At 48.9% G+C, this 23,992-nt stretch overlaps 1 protein-coding gene across 9 annotated transcripts in view; it reads left to right on the top strand.

Annotated features, from left to right (window-relative positions):
• The window catches only part of LOC118378266 (protein FAM214B-like), a 61,833-nt gene that overhangs the window by 8,628 nt on the left and 29,213 nt on the right, over window positions 1–23,992 (top strand). Inside the window, exons 1-2 of one of the 9 annotated variants that reach the window (XM_052479552.1) lie at window positions 12,034–12,366; window positions 17,497–17,775. The exons of 1 other annotated variant lie outside the window; for it this stretch is intronic. The gene's annotated coding sequence lies outside the window, so the exon portion shown is untranslated. Of the gene's footprint in view, window positions 1–12,033; window positions 12,396–16,365; window positions 16,446–17,496; window positions 17,776–23,992 lie in introns of those variants that run through there. 7 more of the 9 variants (XM_052479551.1, XM_052479550.1, XM_052479554.1 and 4 more) reach the window with 7 other exon arrangements.

Genomic DNA, 23,992 nt, shown 5'->3' with positions numbered 1-23,992 from the left:
TTAGAGATCAAATTATATTTGAACAAAATAAAGTTTCAGAAATGCTAATTTTCTGTTTCTAACGATATAAATAGTTTCAGAACAATCTGAGATGGTGGGTGTTGAAGTCCTCTTTCTGGTGCTTTTTGAGGTGGAACGACCCAAAAGGCAGGAGCAGACAAGATGACCCACTTGAACCTCTACTGGAAACAGAAGCCCTTGTTGTTCTCTCTCCTTGCTGTTTGGTATCTGTTGTGCTCTCTTCCTCTCTATTTTTCTCTATTTTTCTCGCTTTCTCTCTCCCCTCTCTTTCTCTCTCTCCCATCTCTTTCTCTCTTTCTCTCTCTCCCATCTCTTTCTCTCTCTCCCCTCTCTTTCTCTCTCTCCCCTCTCTTTCTCTCCTTCTCTCTCTCCCCTCTCTTTCTCTCCTCTCTCTCTCTCCCCTCTCTTTCTCTCCTTCTCGCTCTTCTCTCCCTCTCTCTTCTCCTTCCCTCTCTTTCTCTCTCTCTCTCTCTTTCTCTCCTTCTCGCTCTCTCTCTCCCTCTCTTTCTCTCTCTCTCGCTCTCTTCTCTCTCTCCCTCTCTTTCTCTTCTCTCCTCTCTTTCTCACTCTCCCTCTCTTTCTCGCTCTCTTTCTCTCTCTCTTTCTCGCTCTCCCCTCTCTTTCTCGCTCTCTTTCTCGCTCTCTTTCTCGCTCTCTTTCTCACTCTCCCTCTCTTTCTCGCTCTCTTTCTCCCTCTCTTTCTCGCTCTCCCTCTCTTTCTCGCTCGCTCTCTTTCACACACTTTCTCGCTCTCTCTCTTTCACACACTCTTTTTCTTTCCCCCTTCCTACTCTACTATATTTAGAAGCTTCTTTAGTTTTGTAAGACATACACACCATCGCGTCCTTTCTATGTACACATAACACGCCGTTTCAAGAACTGACAGCCACTGTTTTGCAAGCTACTATTAATTCAGCACGTTCCTTCCTCTACACACATACATACAGTTGAAGTTTACATACACCTTAGCCAAATACATTTAAACTCAGTTTTTTAACAATTGCTGATATTTCATCCAAGTAAAAAAAATCATTGTCTTAGGTCAGTTAGGATCACCACTTTATTTTAAGAATGTGAAATGTCACAATAATAGTAGAGAGAATAATTTCAGCTTTTATTTCTTTCATCACATTCCCAGTGGGTCAGAAGTTTACATACACACAATTAGTATTTGGTAGGATTGACTTTAAATTGTTTAACTTGGGTCAAATGTTTCGGGTAGCCTTCCACAAGCTTCCCACCATAAGTTGGGTGAATTGTGTCCCATTCCTCCTGACAGAGCTGGTGTAACTGAGTCAGATTCGTAGGCCTCCTTGCTCACACACACTTTTTCAGATCTACCCAAAAAATTTCTATAGGATTGAGGTCAGGGCTTTGTGATGGCCACTACAATACCTTGAATTTGTTGTCCTTAAGCCATTTGCAACAACTTTGGAAGTATGCTTGGGGTCACTGTCCATTTGGAAGAACCATTTGTGACCAAGTTTTAACTTCGTGACTGATGTCTTGAGATGTTGCTTCAATATATCCACGTCATTTTCTGTCCTCAAGATGCCATCTATTTTGTGAAGTGCACCAGTCCCTCCTGCATCAAAGCACCTCCACAACATGATGCTGCCACCCCCGTGCTTCACGGTTGGGATGGTGTTCTTCGGCTTGCAAGTCTCCCCCTTTTTCCTACAAAAATAAAGATGGTCATTATGGCCAAACAGTTCTATTTTTGTTTCATCAGACCAGAGGACATTTATGATCTTTGTCCCCATGTGCAGTTGTAAACCGTAGTCTGGCCTTTTTTATGGTGGTTTTGGAGCAGTGGCTTCCTCCTTGCTGAGTGGCCTTTCAGGTTATGTTGATATAGGACTCGTTTTACTGTGGATATAGATACTTTTGTACCTGTTTTCTCCAGCATCTTCACAAGGTCCTTTGCTGTTGTTCTGGGATTGATTTGCACTTTTTGAAGCAAAGTACGTTCATCTCTAGGAGACAGAACGCGTCTCCTTCCTGAGCGGTATGACGGCTGTGTGGTCCCATGGTGCTTATACTTGTGTACTATTGTTTGTACAGATGAACGTGCCACCGTCAGGCATTTGGAAATTGCTCCCAAGGATGAACCAGACTTGTGGAGGTCTATCATTTTTTTTCTGATTTTTTTATTTATTTATTTTTCCCATGATGTCAAGCAAAGAAGCACTAAGTTTGAAGGCAGGCTTGAAATGCATCCACAGGTACACCTTCATTTGACTCAAATGATGTCAATTAGCCTATCAGAATCTTCTAAAGTCATGACATCATTTTCTGGAATTTTCCAAGCTGTTTAAAGGCAATTATCTGTCTGTAAACAATTCTTGAAAAATGACTTGTGTCATGCACAAAGTGGATTGACTTGCCAAAATTATAGTTTGTTAACAAGAGATTTGTGGAGTGGTTGAAAAACGAGTTTTAATGACTCCAACAAGTGTATGTAAACTTCTGACTTCAACTATACATACATACATACATACATACATACATACATACATACATACATACATACAAAAAAAAAATCCTCTCACTGTGAACTGCGTTTATTTTCAGCAAACTTAACATTTTAAATATTTGTATGAACATACAGACATGTGACTAACAAATGGAATAATGGGGGATCAAAATCTAAAGTAACAGTCTGGTTGTCACCAGCTGCATTAAGTACTACAGTGCATCTCCTCCTCATGGACTGCACCAGATTTGCCAGTTCTTGCTGTGAGATGTTACCCTACTCTTCCACCAAGGCACCTACAAGTTTCCGGACATTTCTGGGGGGAATGGCCCTAGCCCTCACCCTCCGATCTAACAGGTCCCAGACGTGCTCAATGGGATTGAGATCCGGGCTGTTTGCTGGCCATGGCAGAACACGGACATTCCTGTCTTGCAGGAAATCACGCACAGAACGAGCAGTATGGCTGGTGGCATTGTCATGCTGAAGGGTCATGTCAGGATGAGCCTGCAGGAAGGGTACCACATGAGGGAGGAGGATGTCTTCCCTGTAACGCACAGTGTTGAGATTGCCTGCAATGACAACACGCTCAGTCCGATGATGCTGTGACACACCGCCCCAGACCATGATGGACCCTCCACCTCCAAATTGATCCTGCTTCAGAGTTCAGGCCTCAGTGTAACGCTCATTCTTTTGACAATAAACGCGAATCCGACCATCACCCCTGGTGAGACAAAACTGCAACTTGTCAGTGAAGAGAACTATTCGCCAGTCCTGTCTGGTCCAGTGACGATGGGTTTGTGCCCATATGCGACGTTGTTGCCGGTGATGTCTGGTGAGGACCTGCCTTACAACAGGCCTACAAACCCTCAGTCCAGCCTCTCTCAGCCTGTTGTGGACAGTCTGAGCAATGATGGAGGGATTGTGCGTTCCTGGTGTAACTCGGGCAGTTGTTGTTTCCATCCTGTACCTGTCCCGCAGGTGTGATGTTCGGATGTACCGATCCTGTGCAGCTGTTGTTACATGTGGTCTGCCACTGAGAGGACGATAAGCTGTCCATCTGGTCTCCCTGTAGCGCTGTCTTAGGCGTCTCACAGTACGAACTAGAAGGCCAGCATCCCGGAGTCGTCTCCACACTGTTGACATTGAAACTGGTGTTTTGCTGATATTATTTCATGAAGCTGCCAGTTGAGGACTTGTGAGGCATCTGTTTCTCAAACTAGACACTCTAATATACTTGTCCTCTTGCTCAGTTGTGCACTGGGGCTTCCCACTCCTCTTTTTCTATTCTGGTTAGAGCCAGTTTGCACTGTTCTGTGAAGGAGAGTAGTATACAGCATTTTACGAGATCTTCAGTTTCTTGGCAATTTCTCGCATTGAATCGCCTTCATTTCTCAGAACAAGAATAGACTGACGAGTTTCAGAACAAAGTTCTTTGTTTCTAGCCATTTTGAGCCTGTAATCCAACCCACAAATACTGATGCTCTGTATGCTCAACTAGTCTAAAGAAGGCCAATTCTGTTGCTTTTTTAATCAGAGCAACAGTTTTCAGCTGTGCTAACAAAATTGCAAAAGGGATTTCTAATGATCAATTAGCCTTTTATAATGATAAACCTGGATTAGCTAGCACATCGTGCCATTGGAACACAAGAGTGATGGTTGCTGATAATGGGCCTCTGTACGCCTATGTAGATATTCCATAAAAAAATCTTCAGTTTCCAGCTACAATAGTCATTTACAACATTAAGAGTGTCTACACTGTATTTCTGATCAATCTGATGTTATTTTAATGGACAATAAATGTGCCTTTCTTTCAAAAACAAGGACATTTCGAAGTGACCCCAAACTTTTGAATGGTAGTGTACATACACATACACACACACACACACACACACACACACACACACACACACACATATACATACACACATATGATGGTGCCGGAGGGGAGGGCTGCCTCTTATCCAAACATGCTATTTTGTTAGTTTTTTTAATAATAATAATAATAATAATAATAATAATAATAATAATATATAATATATAATTTCACGTTGTTCGTAACTTGTTTTGTACATAATGTTGCTGCTACCGTCTCTTATGACCGAAAAGAGCTTCTGGGACATCAGAACTGCGATTACTCACCTCAGATTAGACGAAGAGTTTTTCTTCAATGAGTCGGACGGGAGGGATATACTACTACAGACAACCGACCAGGCCCAGATCCCTGTGATTCGCTGGAGAAGGAAACTGACATTTAGTGGAAAAAGATCCAGGTGCCTTGTGAGGATCAGACGACGAGTGGCTAATCTGCCTTTGCCTTCCGTGCTGCTAGCTAACATTTAATCGCAGGAAAATAAATGGGACGAACTGAAAGCACATACTAACGGGATATTAAAAACTGTAATATCTTATATTTCACCGAGTCGTGGCCGAACGCCGACATTAAGAACATACAGCTAGCGGGTTATACACTCCATTGGCAGCACAGAACGGTTTATATTCTCTATCGGCAGGATGGAACAGTAGCCTCTGGAAAGACACGGGGCGGGGGCCTATGCATATATGTGAGCAACAGCTGGTGCATGATATCTAAGGAAGTCTCAAGGTTTTGCTCGCCTGAGGTAAAGTATCTCATGATAAGTTGTAGACCACACTATCCACCTAGAGTTTTCATCTGTATTTTTCGTAGCTGTCTACATACCACCACAGACCGACGCTGACACTAAGACCGTGCTCAATGATATGTATACCGCCATAAGCAAACAGAAAAACACTCATATGGAGTCGGCACTCCTAGTGGCCGGGAACTGTAATGCAGGGAAACTTAAATCCATTTTACCTCATTTCAGCATGTTAAATGTGCAACCAGAGGGAAAGCAATTCTAGACCACCTTTACTCCACACACAGAGATGTGTACAAAGCTCTCCCTCGCCCTCCATTTGGCAAATCTGACCATAGTTCTATCCTCCTGATTCCTGCTTACAAGCTACAATTAAAGCAGGAGGAAGCACTAGTGACTCGGTTTATAAAAAGTGGTAAGATGAAGCAGATGCTAAACTACAGGACTGCTTTGCTAGCACAGACTGGAATATGTGCCAGGATTCTTTCAATGGCATTGAGGAGCACATCAGTCACTAGCTTTATCAATAAGTGTATCGAGGACGTCGTCCCCACAGTGACTGTACGTACATACCCCAACCAGAAGCCATGGATTACAGGCAACATTTGCACTGAGCTAAATGGTAGAGCCGCCACTTTCAAGGAGCGGGACTCTAACCCGAACCCGAAGAAATCCCGCTATGACCTCCGAGAAACCATCAAACAGGCAAAGCGTCAATACAGGACTAAGATCAAATCGTACTACAGTGGCTCCGAAGCTCGTCGGATGCGTCAGGGCAAAACATTACAGACTACAAAGGGAAGCTCAGCCGAGAGCTGCCCAGTGACACGAGCCTACCAAACGAGCTAAATAACTTCTGTGCTCGCTTCGAGGTAAGTAACACTGAAACATGCATGAGAGAATCAGCTGTTTCGGATGACTGTGGAATCACGCTTTCCGCAGCCGACGTGAGTAAGACCTTCAAACAGGTCAACCTTCTGGCCGCAGGGCCAGACGGATTACCAGGATGTGTACTGCGAGCATGCGCTGACCAACTGGCAAGTGTCTTCACTGATGTTTTCAACCTCTCCCTGACTGAGTCTTTACTACCAACATGTTTCAAGCAGACCACCATAGTGCCCAAGAACACTAAGGTAACCTGCCTAAATTACTACCCACTCCAATTTGCATACCGACCCAACAGATCCACAGATGAAGCAATCTCTATTGCACTCCACACTGCCCTTTCCCACATGGACAAAAGGAACACCTATGTGAGAATGCTATTCATTGACTACAGCTCAGCGTTCAACACCATATTGACCTCAAAGCTCATCACTAAGCTAAGGATCCTGGGACTAAACACCTCCCTCTGCAACTGGATCCTGGACTTCGTGATGGGCCGCCCCCAGGTGGTAAGGGTAGGTAACAACACATCCGCCACGCTGATCCTAACACGGGTGCCCCTCAGGGGTGCATGCTCAGCCACATCCTGTACTCCCTGTTCACTCATGACTGCACGGCATGACTGCACGGCAAGGCACAACTCCAACACCATCATTAAGTTTGCTGATGACACAGTGGTAGGCCTGATCATCGACAGCCTATAGGAGGTCAGAGACCTGACCGTGTGGTGCAAGGACAACAACCTCTCGCTCAACGTGATCAAGTCAAAGGAGATGACTGTGGACTACAGGAAAAGGAGGACCGAGCACTCCCCCATTCTCATCAATGGGGCTGTAGTGGAGCAGGTTGAGAGCTTCAAGTTCCTTGGTGTCCACATCACCAATAAACTAACATGGTCCAAGCACACCAAGACAGTCGTGAAGAGGGCACGACAAAACCTATTCCCCCTCAGGAGACTTGGTCATGGGTCCTCAGATCCTCAAAAGGTTGTACAGTTGCACCACCAAGATCATCCTGACGGGCTGCATCACTACCTGGTATGGCAACTGCTCAGCCTCCGACCGCAAGGCGCTACAGAGGGCAGTGCGTACGGCCCAGTACATCACCGGGACCAAGCTTCCTGCCATCTAGGACCTCTGTACCAGGTGGTGTAAGAGGAAGGCCCTAAAAATTGTCAAAGACTCCAGCCACCCTAGTTATAGACTGTTCTCTCTGCTACCGCACGGCAAGCGGTTCCGGAGCGCCAAGTCTAGGTCCAAGAGGCTTCTAAACAGCTTCTACCGCCAAGCCATTAGACTCCTGAACATCTAATCAAATGGCTTCCCAGACTATTTGCATTGCCCCCCCCCACCCTCTTTTATGCTGCTGCTACTCTCTGTTATTATCTTTGCATAGTCACTTTTTTAACTCTACCTACATGTACATATTACCTCAACTAACCGGTGCCCCCGCACATTGACTCTATACAGGTACCCCCTAATCCATGAGCATCGAAAACTTCAACAAGCATTTCTCAACGGCTGGCCATGCCTTCCTCCTGGCTACTCCAACCTCGGCCTCCAACCAATTGCAAAAATCGCTGAAGTTGAAGACTTATCTCCCTCACCAACTTCAAACATCTGCTATCTGAGCAGCTAAACGATCGCTGCAGCTGTACATAGTCTATCGGTAAATAGCCCACCCAATTTTACCTACCTCATAACCATACTGTTTATATTTATTTACTTTTCTGCTCTTTTGCACACCAATATCTCTACCTGTACATGACCATCTGATAATTTATCACTCCAGTGTTAATCTGCAAAATTGTAATTATTCGCCTACCTCCTCATGCCTTTTGCACACAATGTATATAGACTCTCTTTTTTTTCTACTGTGTTATTGACTTGTTAATTGTTTACTCCATGTGTAACTCTGTTGTCTGTTCACACTGCTATGCTTTATCTTGGCCAGGTCGCAGTTGCAAATGAGAACTTGTTCTCAACTAGCCTACCTGGTTAAATAAAGGTGAAATAAAAAAATATAGCCTCCACTTTGACTCTATACATGTACTCCCTGTATATAGCCTCCACATTGACTCTGTACCGGTACCCCCTGTATATAGCCTCCACATTGACTCTGTACCGGTACCCCCTGTATATAGCCTCCACATTGACTCTGTACCGGTACCCCCTGTATATAGCCTCCACATTGACTCTGTACCGGTACCCCCTGTATATAGCCTCCACATTGACTCTGTACCGGTACCCCCTGTATATAGCCTCCACATTGACTCTGTACCGGTACCCCCTGTATATAGCCTCCACATTGACTCTGTACCGGTACCCCCTGTATATAGCCTCCACATTGACTCTGTACCGGTACCCCCTGTATATAGCCTCCACATTGACTCTGTACCGGTACCCCCTGTATATAGCCTCCACATTGACTCTGTACCGGTACCCCCTGTATAAAGCCCCACTATTGTTATTCTTATTTCTTACTTTTTTTGTATTTTTTTTAAACTGTGTTGTTGGTTAAGGGTTTGTAAGTAAGCATTTCACTGTAAGGTCTACACCGGTTGTATTCGGCGCATGTGACAAATAACATTTAATTTGATCCTCACACTCTCACACATGCCTTCTTTCAACCTTCCTAAACATGAACTAGCAGGTTACAGCTTCTGGTTTAGAGGAACTGATGATTGACACCGTTGTGGGAAAGCTAACTGTGTGTGTGCATTTGTAAATAAACGCTGTCTGGTGCCTAAGAGAATGAAAATGTAAATATACACCCCAGGGTTGCAACCCCCATCCCCCATCCTCTCACACACTGGGGGTTTTCTCCTGCAGCAGAGCAGAGGGCTTATCTTTGGGCACAGAGAACACACTTTATCAGCTAAACTACAGGAGCTTCACTTCCTGTTAGTGTGTGTGTGTGTGTGTGTGGTAATAGTGAACACCATGTTAACTGGGTGAGAGCTATTTAGTGACAACACATAGTGGAAGAAACAACGTGACGATTGAACACACTCACACAAGTAAGCTACATACTCATACATACATACTCACTCCCATTTATGTATACACACATTACAACCATATACATAGAAACACTTGTTACACACACACACACACACACACACACACACACACAGAGAGAGAGAGAACGGTTGTTTTCAGAGCGTTCTCTGCTCTCTCTGCTTCTGAAAACAGACTGAGCAGGTGGGCGGAGCTTTGGCTTCCCCTGCACTCCACCTAGCCAATCCGATTCTCAACTACTCCAGCTGAGCCCCCTCCCCCAGCCAATCAGAAGCCCCCCTTCTCTATATGTGTTCAGTGCTGACTGAGCAGAGAACACGCCTGAAACTACCAGCTGGGAGGAACAGAGACGAAAAGCAGAGAGGGCAGAGAGAAGGAGAGAAAGAAAGATAGGGGGGCTGAGAGCTAAAGGGAGAGTGGTTGAAAGAGAGAAAAGAGTTTAGGAGAGTGGGAAACAGAGCGAGAGAGAGTGGAGGAGAAGGGGAAGCAGAGCGAGAGAGAGTGGAGGAGAGGGGGAAGTAGAGAGAGAGTGGAGGACAGTGGGAAGCAGAGCGAGAGTGGAGGAGAGTGGGAAGCAGCGAGAGAGAGTGGAGGAGAGGGGGAAGCAGAGCGAGAGAGAGTGGAGGAGAGGGGGAAGCAGAGCGAGAGAGAGTGGAGGAGAGGGGGAAGCAGAGCGAGAGAGTGGAGGAGAGGGGAAGCAGATCGAGAGAGTGGAGGAGAGGGGGAAGCAGAGCGAGAGTGGAGGAGAGTGGGAAGCAGCGAGAGAGAGTGGAGGAGAGTGGGAAGCAGAGCGAGAGAGTGGAGGAGAGTGGGAAGCAGAGCGAGAGAGTGGAGGAGAGTGGGAAGCAGAGCGAGAGAGTGGAGGAGAGTGGAGAAGTGGGAGCAGAGAGAGTGGAGGAGAGTGGGAAGCAGAGAGAGTGGAGAGAGGGGAAGGAGGAGAGTGGGAAGCAGAGAAGAGAGGTGGAGGAGAGTGGGAAGCAGAGCGAGAGTGGAGGAGAGTGGGAAGCAGAGCGAGAGTGGAGGAGAGTGGGAAGCAGAGAGAGAGTGGAGGAGAGTGGGAAGCAGAGCGAGAGTGGAGGAGAGTGGGAAGCAGAGCGAGAGTGGAGGAGAGTGGGAAGCAGAGCGAGAGTGGAGGAGAGTGGGAAGTAGAACGAGAGTGGGAAGCAGAGCGAGAGTGGAGGAGAGGGGGAAGCAGAGCGAGAGTGGAGGAGAGTGGGAAGCAGAGCGAGAGAGGGGAGGAGAGTGGGAAGCAGAGAGAGAGAGGGGAGGAGAGTGGAAGGAGAGGGAGTGGGAAGCAGAGAGGGTGGAGGAGAGTGGGAAGCAGAGAGAGAGGGTGGAGGAGAGTGGGAAGCAGAGCGAGAGTGGAGGAGAGTGGGAAGCAGAGCGAGAGTGGAGGAGAGTGGGAAGCAGAGCGAGAGTGGAGGAGAGTGGGAAGCAGAGAGAGGGTGGAGGAGAGTGGGAAGCAGAGCGAGGGTGGAGGAGAGTGGGAAGCAGAGAGAGAGTGGAGGAGAGTGGGAAGCAGAGAGAGGGTGGAGGAGAGTGGGAAGCAGAGAGAGAGTGGAGGAGAGTGGGAAGCAGAGAGAGGGTGGAGGAGAGTGGGAAGCAGAGCGAGAGGGTGGAGGAGAGAGGGTGGGAAGAGAGGAGAGAGTGGGAAGCGAGAGTGGGGAAGCAGAGAGAGAGTGGAGGAGAGGGGAGGGTGGAGGAGAGGGGGAAGCAGAAGCAGAGCGAGGGTGGAGGAGAGTGGGAAGCAGAGCGAGAGAGTGGAGGAGAGTGGGAAGCAGAGAGAGAGGGAGGAGGAGTGTGGGAAGCAGAGAGAGGGTGGAGGAGAGCACTGAACAGGAAGCAGACTTGGAGAGTGGAGGAGAGTGGGAAGCAGAGCGAGAAGTGGAGGAGAGTGGGAAGCAGAGCACCAGTTCAGAGTGGAGGAGAGTGGAAAAACAGAGGCAGAGGAAAAGAAAGAGAAGCCTGGAGGAGAGTGGGAAGTAGAGCGAGCTGTGTGGAGGAGAGTGGGAAGCAGAGTGTCTCTGAGAGGGAGGAGAGTGGGAAGCAGAGCGAGAGGCTGTGTGGAGGAGAGCTTTGGAAGCAGAGCGAGAGTGGAGGAGAGTGGGAAGCAGAGAGAGGGTGTGAGGAGAGCCTGGGAAGCAGAGAGAGGGTGGAGGGTGAGAGTGGGAAGCAGAGAGAGAGGGCTGGTGAGGGTGAGTGGGAAGCAGAGAGAGGGTGGAGGAGAGCCTTGGGAAGCAGAGCGAGAGGGTGGAGGAGAGGGGAAGCAGAGGGTGAGAGCTGTGTGGAGGAGAGTGTGAAGCAGAGAGAGGGTGGAGGAGAGCCTTGGGTGCTCTGTGGGTGAGAGAGAGGGTGGAGGGTGAGAGCCTTGGGAAGCAGAGAGAGGGTGGAGGGAGAGCCTTGGGGAAGCAGAGAGCCTTGGCTGTGGAGGAGAGCCTTGGGTGTCTCTGTGAAGCAGAGAGAGAGGGTGGAGGAGAGCCTTGGGTGTCTCTGTGAAGCAGAGAGAGGGTGGAGGAGAGGGGTGTCTCTGTGAAGCAGAGAGAGGGTGGAGGAGAGGGGAAGCAGAGAGAGAGAGAGCTGTGTCTCTGTGAGGGAGAGGGGTGTCTCTGTGAAGCAGAGAGAGGGCTGGAGGAGAGGGGAAGCAGAGAGGGTGAGAGAGGGTGGAGGAGAGCCTTGGCTGGGGAAGCAGAGAGGGTGAGGGTGGAGGAGAGCCTGGCTGTGTCTCTGTGAAGCAGAGAGAGGGTGGAGGAGAGCCTTGGCTGTGTCTCTGTGGGGTGAAGCAGAGGGTGAGAGCCTTGGCTGTGTCTCTGTGAGGGTGAGAGGGCTGGAGGAGAGGGTGAAGCAGAGAGCCTTGGGTGGAGGGTGAGAGGGGGAAGCAGGCTGTGTCTCTGTGAGAGAGCCTTGGCTGGTAGAGGAGAGGGGGAAGCAGAGCGAGAGTGTGTGCAAGCAAGAGATGTGGGGATGGGAGGGTTTATGTGTCTGTTAAAGAGTTACTGAGGGAAAGGGAGGGTTAGGGTTAGTGTTGTTGGGCATACCAGGACGGGAGGGGAGTAGAAAGAGCGACTTAACCACAGCACTAGAACAGCCTGATGAGCACTGGACTTGGGAACAACGTTTCTCTCTTAAATCCCTATTCAGGTTGAGGAGGCGAAGAGAGGAAGAAATAGCTAAAGAAAGAGAAGAGAGAGAGGGAGAGATGTAACGAAGGCAAGCTGACCGGCTAGACTCTCTGAAAGGCAGAGAGACACCAGTTCACCAGAGGTGCTCGCCACAAAAACAAAAAGGAGAAGTGGAAAAACAGAGGCAGAGGAAAAGAAAGAGAAGCCTTGGCTGTGTCTCTGTGAGGGTGAGAGCCTTGGCTGTGTCTCTGTGAGGGTGAGTGCCTTGGCTGAGGGTGAGAGCTTTGGCTGTGTCTCTGTGAGGGTGAGAGTGTCTCTGTTGGCTGTGTCTCTGTGTGAGGGTGAGAGCCTTGGCTGTGTCTCTGTGAGGGTGTGTCTCTGTGAGAGCTTTGGCTGTGTCTCTGTGAGGGTGAGAGCCTTGGCTGTGTCTCTGTGAGGGTGAGTGCCTTGGCTGTGTCTCTGTGAGGGTGAGAGCCTTGGCTGTGTCTCTGTGAGGGTGAGAGCCTTGGCTGTGTCTCTGTGAGGGGGTGAGAGCCTTGGCTGTGTCTCTGTGAGGGTGAGAGCCTGCTGTGTCTCTGTGAGGGTGAGCCTTGGCTGTGTCTCTGTGAGGGTGAGAGCCTTGGCTGTGTCTCTGTGAGGGTGAGAGCCTTTGGCTGTGTCTCTGTGAGGGTGAGAGCCTTGGCTGTGTCTCTGTGAGGGTGAGAGCCTTGGCTGTGTCTCTGTGAGGGTGAGAGCCTTGGCTGTGTCTCTGTGAGGGTGAGAGCCTTGGCTGTGTCTCTGTGAGGGTGAGAGCCTGAGAGCCTCTGGCTGTGTCTCTGTGAGGGTGAGAGCTTTGGCTGTGTCTCTGTGAGGGTGAGAGCTTTGGCTGTGTCTCTGTGAGGGTGAGAGCTTTGGCTGTGTCTCTGTGAGGGTGAGAGCTTTGGCTGTGTCTCTGTGAGGGTGAGAGCCTTGGCTGTGTCTCTGTGAGGGTGAGAGCCTTGGCTGTGTCTCTGTGAGGGTGAGAGCCTTGGCTGTGTCTCTGTGAGGGTGGCTGTGTCTCTGTGAGGGTGAGAGCTTTGGTCTGTGTCTCTGTGAGGGTGAGTGCCTTGGCTGTGTCTCTGTGAGGGTGAGAGCCTTGGCTGTGTGTCTCTGTGTCTCTGTGAGGGTGAGAGCCTTGGCTGTGTCTCTGTGAGGGTGAGTGCCTTGGCTGTGTCTCTGTGAGGGTGAGTGCCTTGGCTGTGTCTCTGTGAGGGTGAGTGCCTTGGCTGTGTCTCTGTGAGGGTGAGTGCCTTGGCTGTGTCTCTGTGAGGGAGTGCCTTGAGGGTGAGCCTTGGCTGTGTCTCTGTGAGGGTGAGTGCCTTGGCTGTGTCTCTGTGAGGGTGAGAGCCTTGGCTGTGTCTCTGTGAGGGTGAGTGCCTTGGCTGTGTCTCTGTGAGGGTGAGAGCCTTGGCTGTGTCTCTGTGAGGGTGAGAGCCTTGGCTGTGTCTCTGTGAGGGTGAGAGCCTTGGCTGTGTCTCTGTGAGGGTGAGAGCTTTGGCTGTGTCTCTGTGAGGGTGAGAGCTTTGGCTGTGTCTCTGTGAGGGTGAGAGCCTTGGCTGTGTCTCTGTGAGGGTGAGAGCCTTGGCTGTGTCTCTGTGAGGGTGAGAGCCTTGGCTGTGTCTCTGTGAGGGTGAGAGCCTTGGCTGTGTCTCTGTGAGGGTGAGAGCCTTGGCTGTGTCTCTGTGAGGGTGAGCCTTTGGCTGTGTCTCTGTGAGGGTGAGAGCTTTGGCTGTGTCTCTGTGAGGGTGAGAGCCTGAGGGTGAGCCTTGGCTGTGTCTCTGTGAGGGTGAGAGCTTTGGCTGTGTCTCTGTGAGGGTGGCTGTGTCTCTGTGAGGGTGAGAGCCTTGGCTGTGTCTCTGTGAGGGTGAGAGCCTTGGCTGTGTCTCTGTGAGGGTGAGTGCCTTGGCTGTGTCTCTGTGAGGGTGAGTGCCTTGGCTGTGTCTCTGTGAGGGTGAGAGCCTTGGCTGTGTCTCTGTGAGGGTGAGAGCCTTGGCTGTGTCTCTGTGAGGGTGAGAGCCTTGGCTGTGTCTCTGTGAGGGTGAGAGCTTTGGCTGTGTCTCTGTGAGGGTGAGAGCCTTGGCTGTGTCTCTGTGAGGGTGAGAGCTTTGGCTGTGTCTCTGTGAGGGTGAGAGCCTTGGCTGTGTCTCTGTGAGGGTGAGAGCCTTGGCTGTGTCTCTGTGAGGGTGAGAGCCTTGGCTGTGTCTCTGTGAGGGTGAGAGCCTTGGCTGTGTCTCTGTGAGGGTGAGAGCCTTGGCTGTGTCTCTGTGAGGGTGAGAGCCTTGGCTGTGTCTCTGTGAGGGTGAGAGCTTTGGCTGTGTCTCTGTGAGGGTGAGAGCTTTGGCTGTGTCTCTGTGAGGGTGAGAGCTTTGGCTGTGTCTCTGTGAGGGTGAGAGCCTTGGCTGTGTCTCTGTGAGGGTGAGAGCCTTGGCTGTGTCTCTGTGAGGGTGAGTGCCTTGGCTGTGTCTCTGTGAGGGTGAGAGCTTTGGCTGTGTCTCTGTGAGGGTGAGTGCCTTGGCTGTGTCTCTGTGAGGGTGAGTGCCTTGGCTGTGTCTCTGTGAGGGTGAGAGCCTTGGCTGTGTCTCTGTGAGGGTGAGTGCCTTGGCTGTGTCTCTGTGAGGGTGAGAGCCTTGGCTGTGTCTCTGTGAGGGTGAGTGCCTTGGCTGTGTCTCTGTGAGGGTGAGAGCCTTGGCTGTGTCTCTGTGAGGGAGAGCCTTGGCTGTGTCTCTGTGGGGTGAGTGTCTTGGCTGTGTCTGTGAGGGAGTGCCTTGGCTGTGTCTCTGTGAGGGTGAGCCTTGGCTGTGTCTCTGTGAGGGTGAGTGCCTTGGCTGTGTCTCTGTGAGGGTGAGAGCCTTGGCTGTGTCTCTGTGAGGGAGCCTTGGCTGTGTCTCTGTGAGGGTGCCTTGGCTGTGTCTCTGTGAGGGTGAGTGCCTTGGCTGTGTCTCTGTGAGGGTGAGCCTTGGCTGTGTCTCTGTGAGCTGTGTCTGTGAGCTTTGGCTGTGTCTCTGTGAGGGTGAGAGCCTTGGCTGTGTCTCTGTGAGGGTGAGAGCCTTGGCTGTGTCTCTGTGAGGGTGAGAGCTTTGGCTGTGTCTCTGTGAGGGTGAGAGCCTTGGCTGTGTCTCTGTGAGGGTGAGAGCCTTGGCTGTGTCTCTGTGAGGGTGAGAGCCTTGGCTGTGTCTCTGTGAGGGTGAGAGCCTTGGCTGTGTCTCTGTGAGGGTGAGAGCCTTGGCTGTGTCTCTGTGAGGCTGTGTCTCTGTGAGGGTGAGCCTGTGTCTCTGTGAGGGTGGCTGGCTGTGTCTCTGTGAGGGTGAGAGCCTTGGCTGTGTCTCTGTGAGGGTGAGCTTTGGCTGTGTCTCTGTGAGGGTGAGAGCTTTGGCTGTGTCTCTGTGAGGGTGAGAGCTTTGGCTGTGTCTCTGTGAGGGTGGCTGTGTCTCTGTGAGGGTGAGCTTTGGCTGTGTCTCTGTGAGGGTGAGAGCTTTGGCTGTGTCTCTGTGAGGGTGAGGGTGAGCCTTGGCTGTGTCTCTGTGAGGGTGCCTTGGCTGTGTCTCTGTGAGGGTGAGAGCTTTGGCTGTGTCTCTGTGAGGGTGAGTGCCTTGGCTGTGTCTCTGTGAGGGTGAGAGCTTTGGCTGTGTCTCTGTGAGGGTGAGAGCTTTGGCTGTGTCTCTGTGAGGGTGAGTGCTTTGGCTGTGTCTCTGTGAGGGTGAGTGCTTTGGCTGTGTCTCTGTGAGGGTGAGAGCTTTGGCTGTGTCTCTGTGAGGGTGAGTGCCTTGGCTGTGTCTCTGTGAGGGTGAGGCCTTGGCTGTGTCTCTGTGAGTGCCTTTGGCTGTGTCTCTGTGAGGGTGAGAGCCTTGGCTGTGTCTCTGTGAGGGTGAGAGCCTTTGGCTGTGTCTCTGTGTGTCTCTGTGAGGGTGAGAGCCTTTGTGCTGTGTCTCTGTGTCTCTGTGAGGGTGAGAGCTTTGGCTGTGTCTCTGTGAGGGTGAGAGCTTTGGCTGTGTCTCTGTGAGGGTGAGAGCTTTGGCTGTGTCTCTGTGAGGGTGAGAGCTTTGGCTGTGTCTCTGTGAGGGTGAGTGTCACAAGCTGATATCCCCATTTCTGTTGTCTGTCTGTGTTGTTGTTAGGAAGCCTGGCACTCAGCAGCTCCAAAAATTGCCTCGAACAGAGGGAGGGGGAGGAAGAAGAGAGAGAGGGAGAGGGGGGGCGAGAGGAAGAGACCCCTAACAAACAGCATTCTCACAACTATCCATCTGAGCTGATGACTTAGCTAAGATTGCCTATATATTTCCTTTAACAGGTGTGCCTTGTTAAAAGTTAATATGTGGAATATCTTAACTTCTTAATGCATTTGAGCCAATCAGTTGTGCTGTGACAAGGTAGGGGTGGTATACAGAAGATGGCCCTATTTGGTCATTTACCATATTATGGCAAGAACAGCTCAAATAAATTAAGAGAAATGACAGTCCATCATTACTTTAAGACATGAAGGTCAGTCAATGAGGAAAATATCAAGAACTTTGAAAAATTTCTTGAAGTGCAGTCGCAAAAACCATCAAACGCTATGATGAAACTGGCTCTCACAAGGACCGCCACAGGAAAGGAAGACCCAGAGTTACCTCTGCTGCAGAGGATAAATTCATTAGAGTTACCAGTCTCAGAAATTGCAGCAAAATAAATGCTTCACAGAGTTCAAGTAATAGACACATCTCAACATCAACTGTTCAGAGGAGATTGCGTGAATCAGGCCTTCATGGTCGAATTGCTGCAAAGAAACCACTACTAAAGGACACCAATAAGAAGAAGAGGCTCGCTTGGGCCAAGAAACATGAGCTAATGACATTAAACCATGGGAAATCAGTTCTTCTGATGGATGGGTCCAAATTGGAGATTTTTGGTTACATGAGCGAGGGACATCAGACTGGTGTAAATCTGTCCTTTGTTCTGATGAGTCCAAATTTGAGATTTTTGGTTCCACCCGCCGTGTCTTTGTGAGACGCAGAGTATGTGAACGGATGATCTCTGCATGTGTGGTTCCAACTGTGAAGCATGGAGGAGGAGGTGTGTGGTTCCAACTGTGAAGCATGGAGGATGAGGTGTGTGGTTCCAACTGTGAAGCATGGAGGAGGAGATGTGTGGTTCCAACTGTGAAGCATGGAGGAGGAGGTGTGTGGTTCCAACTGTGAAGCATGGAGGAAGAGGAGGTGTGATGGTGCTTAGCTCATGACATTGTCTGTGATATATTCAGAATTCAAGGCACGCTTAACCAGCATGGCTACCATAGCATTCTGCAGCGATACTGCATCCTATCTGGTTTGCGCTTAGTGGGACTATCATTTGTTTTTCAACAGGACAATGACCCAATACACCTCCAGGCTGTGTAACTGCTATTTGACCAAGAAGGAGAGAGATGGAGTGCTGCATCAGATGACCTGGCCTCCACAATCACCCGACCTCAACATAATTGAGATGGTTTGGGATGAGTTGGACCACAGAGTGAAGGAAAAGGAAAATCAGCCAACAAGTGCTCAGCATATGTGGGAACTCCTTCAAGACTGTTGGAAAAGCATTCCAGGTGTAGGTGGCTGAGAGAATGCCAAGAGTGTGCAAAGCTGTCATCAAGGCAAAGGGTGGCTACTTTTAAAAATCCCAAATATAAAATATATTTTGATTTGTTGAACACTTTTTTGTTTACTACATGATTCCATATGTGTTACTTCATAGTTTGATGTCTTCACTATTATTCTACAATGTAGAAAATAGTCAAAACAAAGAAAAACCCCAGAATTGGTAGGTGTTCTAAAACTTTTGACTGGTACTGTATATCACTGGGACCCACTGCTGACCATCAGACAGTGGACAGGCTGTGAGTGAGTGAGTGGGTGGGTGGGTGGGCCGGAGAGGTGTGTGTCCATTGGTTGAGAGAGTGCTAAGGCAGAGACAGCTGAGTAACAGAGACAGAGCAACGCCGTGACAACTTGTTAACAGTTGTAGGTAGGCTATTTAGAATGGTCATTATGGAGACACCCTTTTTCCATAAAACATATAGACCGCTAGAGCTGATATCACTCCTTCAAGACGGTTGAAAAATTCCACAAATTAACTTTTAAGAAGGCACACCTGTTCATTGAATTGCATTCCAGGTGACTACCTCATGAAGCTGGTTGAGAGAATGCCAAGAGTGTGCAAAGCTGTCATCAAGGCAAAAGGTGCCTAATTTGAAGTATCTCAAATATAAAATATATTTTGATTTGTTTAACACCTTTTTTTGGTTACTACATGATTGTGTTATTTCATAGTGTTGATGTCTTCACTATTATTCTATTCTTCACTATTATTCTATATAATGTAGAAAATATTACAAATAATGAGTGAGTAGGTGTGTCCAAACTTTTGACTGGTACTGTGTACACAGGAACAGAGGGAAACAGATACTGTTTCTCTCTGTCAATTCAATTCAAGGGCCTTTATTGGCATGGGAAACATATTTTTATTTTATCAGGTAAGATGACTGAGAACATGTTCTCATTTATAGAAACAACCTGGGGAATAGTTACAGGGGAGAGGAATGAGCCAATTGTCAGCTGGGGATGATTAGGTGACTGCGTTGGTATGAGGGATAGCTTGGGAATTTAGCCAGGACACCAGAGTTAACACCCCTACTCTTACTATAAGTGCCATGTGATCTTTATGAACCTCAGAGAGTGAGGACACCCCGTTTAACATCCCATCCAGAAGACAGCACCCTACACAGGGCAATGTCCCCAATCACTGCCCTGGGGTATTGGGATATTTCTTTAGACCAGAGGAAAGAGTGCCTCCTACTGGCCCTCCAACACCACTTCCAGCAGCATCTGGTCTCCCATCCAGGTACCAACCCTGCTTAACTTCAGTAGTAAGTTAGAAGTGGGATTCAGGGTGGGATGCTGCTGGCATATGATAACATTGCCACAGCAAGTGAAGTAGATAATATACAAAAGTGAAATAAACAATAAAAATGAACAGTAAACATTACACGTTCCAAAATAATAAAGACATTACAAATGTCATATTATGCACATATATTGTTGTAATGATGTGCAAATGGTTAAAGTACAAAAGGAAAATTAAATAGACACGAATATGGGTTGTATTTACAATGGTGTTTGTTCTTCACTGGTTGCCCTTTTCTTGTGGCAACAGGTCACAAATCTTGCTGCTGTGATGGGACACTGTGGTATTTCACCCAGCAGAAATGGGAGTTTATCAAAATTGGGTTTGTTTCCAAATTCTTTGTGGGTCTGTGTAATCTGAGGGAAGTATGTGTCTCTAATATGGTCATACATTTGGCAGGAGGTTAGGAAGTGCAGCTTAGTTTCCACCTCATTTTGTGGGTAGTTTGTCTCTCTTTCTCTCTCTGTTTTTTTTCTCACTCTATCTCTTTCAGTCTTCTCTCACTCCCTCTGTTCGTAGTCTGTCATTACATGACCTTCCTCTGTACACGATGACGTCACATTCTAACTCTGTGGATCACACTAACCTAATCCCATCAACAGTGTGTGTGTGTGTGTGTGTGTGTGTGTGTGTGTGTGTGTGTGTGTGTGTGTGTGTGTGTGTGTGTGTGTGTGTGTGTGTGTGTGTGTGTGTGTGTGTTTATCTGCTGGACCTATAGATTATGGACCTATAGAGACACACATTCAGCTGTAGTTGAGCCAATGAGAATCTGGGCACTGAATTAAGCCTTTAACGTTTATGTCTGTCACGAGAGATTCTCTAACAAGAGATTGCATCAAGAACATTCCGTGAACATCACCATGGTTACACAACCTGAGAGTAGGGACGTTTGTTGCTTCCCGGATGGCACCCTATTCCCTATATAGTGCACTACTATAGACCAGAGCCCTATTCCCTATATAGTGCACTACTGTTGACCAGAGCCCTATTCCCTATATAGTGCACTACTTTTGACCAGAGCCCTATTCCCTATATAGTGCACTACTTTTGACCAGAGACCTATTCCCTATATAATGCACTACTTTTGACCAGAGCCCTATTCCCTATATAGTGCACTACTCTTGACAAGGCCCCATAGCCATTAGTTAGCCTAGAAAGATGATATACAGAGGCAGTATCTTAATTTGATCACCCCTGTTACAGATTCTGAAGTTTGTAATTTCCACTTTGAAATTTCAGGCTTGATTTTCCCAATACGAAACATGTATCAACCCCTACAAATATGCCCATTAACTATAATCCACATAATAATTCACATTTCCTGTTGCTGCAGGATTATTTTCCTGCTGTAGAAAACTGGCTCAAATTAAGATCCTACATCTGTATCAACGAGGGCCAAACGCTCAAGTATATCGGCCCTCACCTTTGACCTCTTGACCCCTAACCACCCAGCAGGTAAATGGCAGGTTGCTTCTGGGTCAGAAGTGTCGGTGTGGGTAACACAAGTTTAGTGGCACCTTATTTGGAGAGGACGGGCTGGTGGTAATGACTGGAGTGGAATCTGTGGAATGGTATCAAATACATCAAACCCAAGGTTTCCATTCGTTCCGTCCGTTATAAGCCCTCAGCAGCTTCCTGTGTTGTGGGTGTGGGTCAGGGTTGTCAGGATGCCCGACAACTTACTGTCTGGGACTGTGTAAGAGGTTGTTAGTGTGAATGTCCACATTGTGGTGGTGTTTGTGTTTTTAAAGCAATGTGTTCATTTAGACTACTTGTGATAGCCAGCCTTTACGACGAGAATTTGGTTTGTGACGGCTCATCAAATACAGACCAAATCTATAGACTTTAAAAATGGACAGTTTCTCTCTCTCTCTCTCTCTCTACCTCTACCTCTACCTCTACCTCTCTCTCTCTCTCTCTCTCTCTCTCTCTACCTCTACCTCTACCTCTACCTCTACCTCTACCTCTCTCTCTCTCTCTCTCTCTCTCTCTCTCTCTCTCTCTACCTCTCTCTCTCTCTCTACCTCTCTCTCTCTCTCTCTCTCTCTCTCTCTCTCTCTCTCTGCCTCTACCTCTCCTCTACCTCTACCTCTCTCTCTACCTCTCTCTCTCTCTCTCTCTCTCTCTCTCTCTACCTCTCTCTACCTCTACCTCTACCTCTCTCTCTCTCTCTCTCTCTCTCTCTCTCTCTCTCTCTCTCTCTCTCTCTCTCTCTCTCTCTCTCTCTCTCTCTCTCTCTCTCTCTCTCTCTCTCTCTCTCTCTCTCTCTCTCTCATAGTCCTTTCCGGCTCCACTGTGTTTGTTGAGCTACTACAGTATTATCCTTTCTCTTTATTTTCTCCTGGGCTGCGTCCCAAAAATAGGGTTCTGAAGACACCCTGTCTGGGTCTCTATTCAAGGCCTGGTCCGTAGAGTGAAGGTTACTTGACACTCAGAAAAATAAGAAGGTTGAAAATAAGCATAAGTGATGTTGTACTGCAGAGGTCCCCAGCCGGGGGACGATTTATTTTTATTTTCTTGAGGGGGTGGTCGGGGGCCCGGAACGTAATTAGAAACAGGTCCTTGCTAACATAGCAGGTCCTTTCTAACCTCCAAACCTGGGAGGGGAACAGACATAGGATACGTCCCAAGTAATTCCCTATTTTCTATGGGCCATGTGGTCAAAAGTAGTGCACTACAGAGAATAGGGGGCCATTTTTTTTTTTTTTTATTGAACCTTTATTTAACTAGGCAAGTCAGTTAAAAACAAGTTCTTATTTACAAAGACGGCCTCACCCTCCTCTAATCCGGACAACGCTGCCCTATGGGGCTCCCAATCACGGCCGGTTGTGATACAGCCCGGGGTCAAACCCTCCTCTAATCCGGACAACGCTGCCCTATGGGGCTCCCAATCACGGCCGGTTGTGATACAGCCCGGGGTCAAACCCTCCTCTAATCCGGACAGCGCTGCCCTATGGTGCTCCCAATCACGGCCGGTTGTGATACAGCCCGGGGTCAAACCCTCCTCTAATCCGGACAGCGCTGCCCTATGGGGCTCCCAATCACGGCCGGTTGTGATACAGCCCGGGGTCAAACCCTCCTCTAATCCGGACAGCGCTGCCCTATGGTGCTCCCAATCACGGCCGGTTGTGATACAGCCCGGGGTCAAACCCTCCTCTAATCCGGACAGCGCTGCCCTATGGGGCTCCCAATCACGGCCGGTTGTGATACAGCCCGGGGTCAAACCCTCCTCTAATCCGGACAACGCTGCCCTATGGGGCTCCCAATCACGGCCGGTTGTGATACAGCCCGGGGTCAAACCCTCCTCTAATCCGGACAGCGCTGCCCTATGGGGCTCCCAATCACGGCCGGTTGTGATACAGCCCGGGGTCAAACCCTCCTCTAATCCGGACAACGCTGCCCTATGGGGCTCCCAATCACGGCCGGTTGTGATACAGCCCGGGGTCAAACCCTCCTCTAATCCGGACAACGCTGCCCTATGGTGCTCCCAATCACGGCCGGTTGTGATACAGCCCGGGGTCAAACCCGGGTCTGTAGTGAAGCCTCTACCACTGGGATGCAGTGCCTTAGACCGCTGCGCCACTCGGGAGCCAATTAGCTGACTGTCCTGGCGGAGGGGACGACGACGACGACATGCTCTCTCGTAGTTCTCCATGACACTGACAGTATACAGACGATACTTGTAGCTTGTATTTAGTGGGTATGTTGTGTTTTACATACAAGCCGCGATCACGTCAGTAGAGGAGAGACTTGGATTGAATGGGCTAATGGAAATGGAAACCGAGTCCAGGACAGGTTTCACAGGACTCTCATGTAAACAAACGAACGACAGACAAAAAACCCAGTATCCAGTTGGTTGTTTATAACTGTAGGCCCTACCTTCAGAGGGCTGTCAGGGGTAATGGTGTGTGACTTCTGGGAGAACATATGTCACTAGAGAGTCATTACGGAGGTCACATTGGATTGGTTCTCCCTGCCTTGGCTGTCTCTGCCTCAGGAGGTGTGCGTTCGTGCGTGTTTATGTTCCTAATATTGAGTTGCACCCCCCCCCCTTTCCCTCAGAATAGCCTCAATTCGTCGAGGTTTGGACTCGACAAGGTTTTGAAAGCGTTCCACAGGGATGCAGTCCCATGTTGACTCCAATGATTCCCACAGTTGTGTCAAGTTGTCTGGATGTCGTTTGGGTGGTGGGCCATGTTGACTCCAATGATTCCCACAGTTGTGTCAAGTTGTCTGGATGTCGTTTGGGTGGTGGGCCATGTTGACTCCAATGATTCCCACAGTTGTGTCAAGTTGTCTGGATGTCGTTTGGGTGGTGGGCCATGTTGACTCCAATGATTCCCACAGTTGTGTCAAGTTGTCTGGATGTCGTTTGGGTGGTGGTCCATGTTGACTCCAATGATTCCCACAGTTGTGTCAAGTTGTCTGGATGTCGTTTGGGTGGTGGTCCATGTTGACTCCAATGATTCCCACAGTTGTGTCAAGTTGTCTGGATGTCGTTTGGGTGGTGGTCCATGTTGACTCCAATGATTCCCACAGTTGTGTCAAGTTGTCTGGATGTCGTTTGGGTGGTGGGCCATGTTGACTCCAATGATTCCCACAGTTGTGTCAAGTTGTCTGGATGTCGTTTGGGTGGTGGTCCATGTTGACTCCAATGATTCCCACAGTTGTGTCAAGTTGTCTGGATGTCGTTTGGGTGGTGGTCCATGTTGACTCCAATGATTCCCACAGTTGTGTCAAGTTGTCTGGATGTCGTTTGGGTGGTGGGCCATGTTGACTCCAATGATTCCCACAGTTGTGTCAAGTTGTCTGGATGTCGTTTGGGTGGTGGGCCATGTTGACTCCAATGATTCCCACAGTTGTGTCAAGTTGTCTGGATGTCGTTTGGGTGGTGGGCCATGTTGACTCCAATGA

This window comes from Oncorhynchus keta, chromosome 25 (genome assembly GCF_023373465.1).
Source record: "Oncorhynchus keta strain PuntledgeMale-10-30-2019 chromosome 25, Oket_V2, whole genome shotgun sequence".
NCBI lineage: Eukaryota > Metazoa > Chordata > Actinopteri > Salmoniformes > Salmonidae > Oncorhynchus > Oncorhynchus keta.
Note: the sequence above shows the minus strand (reverse complement) of the source record. Positions and strands in the feature narration are given on the sequence as shown.